Here is a 6,910-nt window from a genome sequence, read left to right on the forward strand (position 1 = left end):
CACTCCTCCAGCGTGATTTGCCCCACCTCTGAATCTCGTTGGCCCAGGCTATACGTCAGAACGTATTGCACCAGGGCTTGTCGGTGCTGCCACAGTCGCTGCAACATGTGCAGAGTTGAATTCCACCGGGTAGGCACATCGCATTTTAGCCGGTGAAGTGGCAGGCCCAACGACTTCTGTAGAGATGTAAGTCGCTGAGCTGCGGGATGCGAACGGCGGAAGTGAGCACACAGCGACCGTGCCCTCTGCAGAAGGCCATCTAGTCTGGGATAGTGGGCTAAAAATTGCTGGACAACCAGGTTCAACACGTGAGCCATACAAGGCACGTGTGTGACATTGCCCCGGCGAAGGGCCGCACCCAGGTTTGCAGCATTGTCGCACACGGCCTTCCCTGGTTTCAGGTCCAGTGGAGACAAACATTCATGAAATTGGTTCTCCAGAGCTGACCACAACTCCTCAGCTGTGTGACTCACATTTCCCAGACATTTCAATGTAAAAACCGCCTGATGACGTTGAGCCCTACTGCCAGCATAGTAAGGAGGTGTGCAGGATCCCTTCTGCGCAGTTAGAAAGCTTGTGGCATGACCAGACAGGCTTTGGGTGCAGGTGGAAGACCGAGAGGAGGTTGAGGAGGCAGAAGCAGTGGAGGAAAAATGACATAAAGAGGATTGACGCACAACTCGTGGGGACGGCAAGACTTGGACAGCAGCCCCTTGTCCTGCTGTCACCATAGTTACCCAGTGCCCAGTCAGCGACATGTAACGCCCCTGTCCATGCCTACTCGTCCAAGTGTCTGTGGTGAAATGCACCCTGTCACACACAGAGTTTCTCAAAGAAGCGGTGATGTTGTGTGCGACATGCTGGTGGAGCGCAGGCACACCTTTCTTTGAGAAGTAGTGCCGACTGGGCATCTGGTACTGGGGCACTGCGACGGACATAAGGTCTCGAAAATCCTCTGTGTCCAACAGGCGGAAAGGCAGCATTTCTGTAGCCAAGAGCTTGCAGATGGTGAAATTCAACCTCTTAGCTTTCTCATGGCTAGGAGGAAATGGTCTTTTACTTGTCCACATCTGAGGGACCGAGGGCTGGCTATTGTGCTTAGACGGGGTTGATAAGGGTGTCCCCGGCAAACTGCCGGTCTGTGAGGAAGATGCAGGCGGACATGTTAGGTTGCCTTGATCCAAAGGTGGTGCTATCGATGTCGGACAGCGCTCAAGACCAGCTGGTGTTACCACCTCCAAAGAAAATGATGACCTGCCAATCACGCTGGCTGTTGCGGGTAAAGAGGTGGCAGGTCTGCGCCCCAAAACAGGTGTGACTGCTGTCCCCCCAGTCACAGAGGATGAAGAGGCCGCGGATGCACAAGATATGGCAGACGGTGGTTGGCCCGGCCGGCTAGACCGCATTGTAGCACACTGAGCTTCCCACTGCAACTTATGCTTCATGTCCATGTGCCGGTTCATGCATGAAGTACTCAAACTATGTATTTTTTGGCCTCTACTTAGCTTTTGCTGACAAATGTTACAGATAACACGAGTTGGGTCATCTTTATCGATCTGAAAAAATGCCCAGGCTATGCAAGGCTTAGCACCCATGCGACCTGAAGAGCCACCACGACTTGTGGTGAGAGGCAGAGTTGTGTTTGAGGATGCAGTTGTTGACGTGCTTCCAGTACTACGTCTCTGTCCAGGAAGGCGCAACCTGACCTCGTCATCACTAGCATCTTCCTCCACCTCCTCTGCTGACCTCATCTCTTGGCTGACTGTGGGTTGACAGTAAGTGGGATCTCCGACCTCATCATCATCACCCTGTGCGTTATCACACCCGTCGTCCTCAGAGCCAACCTGTTCCTGCCCTGACAAAAAACTAAAGTTGTCGCTCCAATCAGGTATTTGAGTCTTATCATCGTCTTCCTCATTGTCTCCACCAACAGGAGTTACAGTTTGGGAATGAGGGTCTACATTATGGTCAGAACCTTCTGCGTCTGGTCCTGGATCCGACTCATAAAGATTCTGGGCATCAGTGCAGATCATTTCCTCGTCTGGATTCACAGAAGCGCTGGAGTCGACCTCTGATTCCCAGGCTATAGTATGAGTAAACAGCTCTGCAGACTCAACCATCTGTTCTACCTCATACTCAGACGGGCAGCTGGAGATTTGGGAGCTATGAGGAAGCAAGTGCGATTTGGGTGACACCTTTGAGGACTGGAGTATTTGTGATGTTGAAGTTGATGTGGAGGAGAGCCCACTTAAAGGAGCACTTGATATCCGTTGAAGCACCTGCTGTTTTTGTGCCTCATCTGGAATTTGTAGCGATTGGCGTGGCCGTAAGAAAGGGATCTTATCACATTGTCCGCTAAAAGAAGTAGACATTTTAGTTTGGCTGGAAGATGGTCTTTCTTCTGCACATACCCCACGGACACAACCTTTTTTCCCCTTCCCAACACGCCTATTCCCCTTTCCACCAGCAGCAGGCCTTTTTCCACTCATTTTGGTGGTTAACTAATTCACAACTCTGGAGTTGTTTGCACAAAAAAACAATGGATGGTAACCGAGCAGAGCTGAGTGGCCAAACTGTGGTATTAGGCCAAAACTATTGGCTGGGTTAGATGCAGAAAAAAATTATTTTTAATTTGCAACCTGATGGAGGTCAGTATAGATGGACTAATAGACCAAGTCCCACACACCGCTAGAAGCCCAAATATTTTTTCAGAGCTAGATGCAGAAATTTTTTTTATTTAATTTGCAACCTGATGGAGGTCAGTATAGATGGACTAATAGACCAAGTCCCACACACTGCTAGAAGCCCAAATATTTTTTCAGAGCTAGATGCAGAAAAAAATTATTTTTAATTTGCAACCTGATGGAGGTCAGTATAGATGGACTAATAGACCAAGTCCCACACACTGCTAGAAGCCCAAATATTTTTTCAGAGCTAGATGCAGAAAAAAATTATTTTTAATTTGCAACCTGATGGAGGTCAGTATAGATGGACTAATAGAACAAGTCCCACACGCTGCTAGAAGCCCAAATATTTTTTCAGAGATAAATGAAGAAAAAAATTATTTTTAATTTGCAACCTGATGGAGGTCAGTATAGATGGACTAATAGACCAAGTCCCACACACTGCTAGAAGCCCAAATATTTTTTCAGAGCTAGATGCAGAAAAAAATATTTTTAATTTGCAACCTGATGGAGGTCAGTATAGATGGACTAATAGACCAAGTCCCACACACCGCTAGAAGCCCAAATATTTTTTCAGAGCTAGATGCAGAAAAAAATTATATTCAATTTGCAACCTGCTGGAGGTCAGTATAGAAGGACTAATAGAACAAGTCCCACACACTGCTAGAAGCCCAAATATTTTTTCAGAGCTAAATGAAGAAAAAAATTATTTTTAATTTGCAACCTGATGGAGGTCAGTATAGATGGACTAATAGACCAAGTCCCACACACTGCTAGAAGCCCAAATATTTTTTCAGAGCTAGATGCAGAAAAAAATTATATTCAGTTTGCAACCTGATGGAGGTCAGTATAGATGGACTAATAGAATGATGCTATGCCCAAAAGATTTTACTTCACTAGGTGCAGTAAAAAAATTGGTATTCTATACACAGGTGGTATATCTTGCAACACAGATAGGCTACTCCACTGACTAACACACTCTGCAATAGGCCAAAAAGGATTAGCTTTGCTAGATTCAGCCAAATGCTGTGAAAAAAACTTGCACAGCACTGGCACAGACCTGCCTGGCAAAAACTGATAGGAACTGATGTAACCTAGTCCTGAAAAGGACTCCAATTACAATTAGTCTTTACTCCCACAATCTATCTATTTAAGAGCACAGACCTGCCTGATAAAAGTCGTAGGAAATGCTGTAACCTAGTCCTTAAAAGGACTGCAATCACAACTATTCCCTACTCCCAAGCTATCTGTATATTTGTGCGAAAATTGGCTTGAAATTAACAAGGTATAGCGCACACAGCAACAGCGGTGCCGTCTAACACGCAGCTGCAGCAGTGAGAAAATGGTGGCGACGGGGAAAATGGCTTGGTCTTATAGGGCAAGGACATGTGACATACACTGCCAATCACACATGCCCTTGCTTGTGTGAAAAAAAGCACTTCGCTCCGTGTGTGCGCTGCTGATAGGCTGACAGATTGCACCTCCCCACTGCAAATGCGGGAAAGAGAAAAAAAAATGGAGATCTTCATTGTTCCTGCAGAGATCCATCCCCTGCCCCTCCCCCCGCCCCGCTGTACACTCAAACTGCGTATTAACATTAATTTTCATCATTACTGAGAAAAAATCCAGTTATGATTTTGGTGCACGAACAGTTATCGAACATAACCTCGAACAGCCGAATTTTTCTCAAATTGTTCGTGTTCGCCGACCGGCTCGAACACCGCCCAAAACAGCTCGAATTTGAGATTGGCGAACAGTTCGAGTAGAACAACGCTCATCTCTACTCGGACGCTCAAGCTCGGACGCTCAAGCTCACGCTCTGACGCTCACACTCTGACGCTCATGCTCGGATGCTCACGCACGCTCACGCTCTGACACTCACGCTCGGATGCTCGGACGCTCATGCTCTGACGCTCACGCTCGGACACTCACGCTCGGACGCTCACGCTCACGCTCACGCTCTGACGCTCACGCTCGGATGCTCACGCTTACGCTCTGACGCTCACGCTCTGACGCTCACCCTCGGACGCTCACGCTCATGCTCGGACACTCACGCTCTGACGCTCACGCTCGGACGCTCACGTTCTGACGCTCACGCTCTGACACTCACGCTCTGACGCTCACGCTCATGCTAAGGTTCTGATGCTCACGCGCACGCTCTGACGCTCACGCTCGGATGCTCACACTCACGCTCTGACACTCACGCTTTGACGCTCATGCTTGGACGCTCACGCTCGGATGCTCACGCTCATGCTCAGACGCTGATGCTCGGACGCTTACGCTCACGCTCTTACGCTCATGCTCGGACGCTCACGCTCGGACGCTCACGCACGCTCACGCTTGGACACTCACGCTCACGCTCTGACGCTCACACTCTGACGCTCATGCTCGGATGCTCACGCACGCTCACGCTCTGACACTCACGCTCGGATGCTCGGATGCTCGAACACTCACGCTCGGACGCTCACGCTCACGCTCGGACGCTCACGCTCACGCTCGGACGCTCACGCTCGGACGCTCACGCTAACGCTCTGATGCTCACGCTTGGACGTTCATGCTCAGATGCTCACGCACGATCACGCTCGGACGCTCACGCTTACGCTCTGACGCTCACGCTCTGACGCTCACCCTCGGACGCTCACGCTCATGCTCGGACGCTCACGCTCTGACGCTCACGCTCGGACGCTCACGTTCTGACGCTCACGCTCTGACACTCACGCTCTGACGCTCACGCTCATGCTAAGGTTCTGATGCTCACGCGCACACTCTGACGCTCACGCTCGGACGCTCACACTCACGCTTTGACGCTCACGCTTTGACGCTCACGCTTGGACGCTCACGCTCGGATTCTCACGCTCATGCTCAGACGATCATGCTCAGACGCTGATGCTCGGACGCTCACGCTCACACTCTTACGCTCACGCTCGGACGCTCATGCTCGGACGCTCACGCACGCTCACGCTCGGACACTCACGCTCACGCTCTGATGCTCACACTCTGACGCTCATGCTCGGATGCTCACGCACGCTCACGCTCTGACACTCACGCTCGGATGCTCGGATGCTCGGACACTCACGCTCGGACGCTCACGCTCACGCTCGGACGCTCACGCTCACGCTCTGACGCTCACGCTCGGACGCTCTCGCTAAAGCTCTGATGCTCACGCTTGGACGCTCATGCTCAAATGCTCACGCAGGATCACGCTCGGACGCTCACGCTTACGCTCTGACGCTCACGCTCTGACACTTACCCTCGGACGCTCACGCTCATGCTCGGACGCTCACGCTCTGACGCTCACGCTCGGACGCTCACGTTCTGACGCTCACGCTCTGACACTCACGCTCTGACGCTCACGCTCATGCTAAGGTTCTGATGCTCACGCGCACGCTCTGACGCTCACGCTCGGACGCTCACACTCACGCTCTGACGCTCACGCTTTGACGCTCACGCTTTGACGCTCACGCTTGGACGCTCACGCTCGGATGCTCACGCTCATGCTCAGACGCTCATGCTCAGACGCTGATGCTCGGACGCTCACGCTCACGCTCTTACGCTCACGCTCGGACGCTCACGCTCGGACGCTCACACACGCTCACACTCGGACACTCACGCTCACGCTCTGACGCTCACACTCTGACGGTCATGCTCGGATGCTCACGCACGCTCACGCTCTGACACTCACGCTCGGACGCTCACGCTCACGCTCGGACGCTCACGTTCGGACGCTCACGCTCGGACGCTCAAGCTCTGACGCTCACGCTCGGACGCTCACACTCGGACGCTCACACTCTGATGCTCACGCTGACGCTCACGCTCTGACATTCACGCTCGCGCTCTGAAGCTCACATTCTGACGCTCACGCTCAGGCTCTGATGCTCACGCTCACTCTCTGATGCTCACGCTCTGACGCTAACGCTCTGACGCTCACGCTCTGGCTCTGACTCTGACGCTCACACTCGGACGCTCACGCTCGGACTCTCACGCTCGGACGCTCACGCTCGGACGCTCACCCTCGGATGCTCACCCTCACACGCTCACCTTCTCACACTCACATTCTCACGCTCCCACGCTCACCTTCACATGCTCCCATGCTCACCCTCACACGCTCCCACGCTCACCCTCACACGCTCCCACGCTCACCCTCAAACCCTCACCCTCACACGCTCACCCGCTCCCACGCTCACCCGCTCACACGCTCACCCTGTGATAGCCGGTCATCTCCCGGC

The sequence above is a fragment of the Phyllobates terribilis genome, unplaced genomic scaffold (genome assembly GCF_046119375.1).
Source record: "Phyllobates terribilis strain yellow unplaced genomic scaffold, ASM4611937v1 Scaffold_12__6_contigs__length_324123572, whole genome shotgun sequence".
In the NCBI taxonomy this organism is placed as follows: domain Eukaryota; kingdom Metazoa; phylum Chordata; class Amphibia; order Anura; family Dendrobatidae; genus Phyllobates; species Phyllobates terribilis.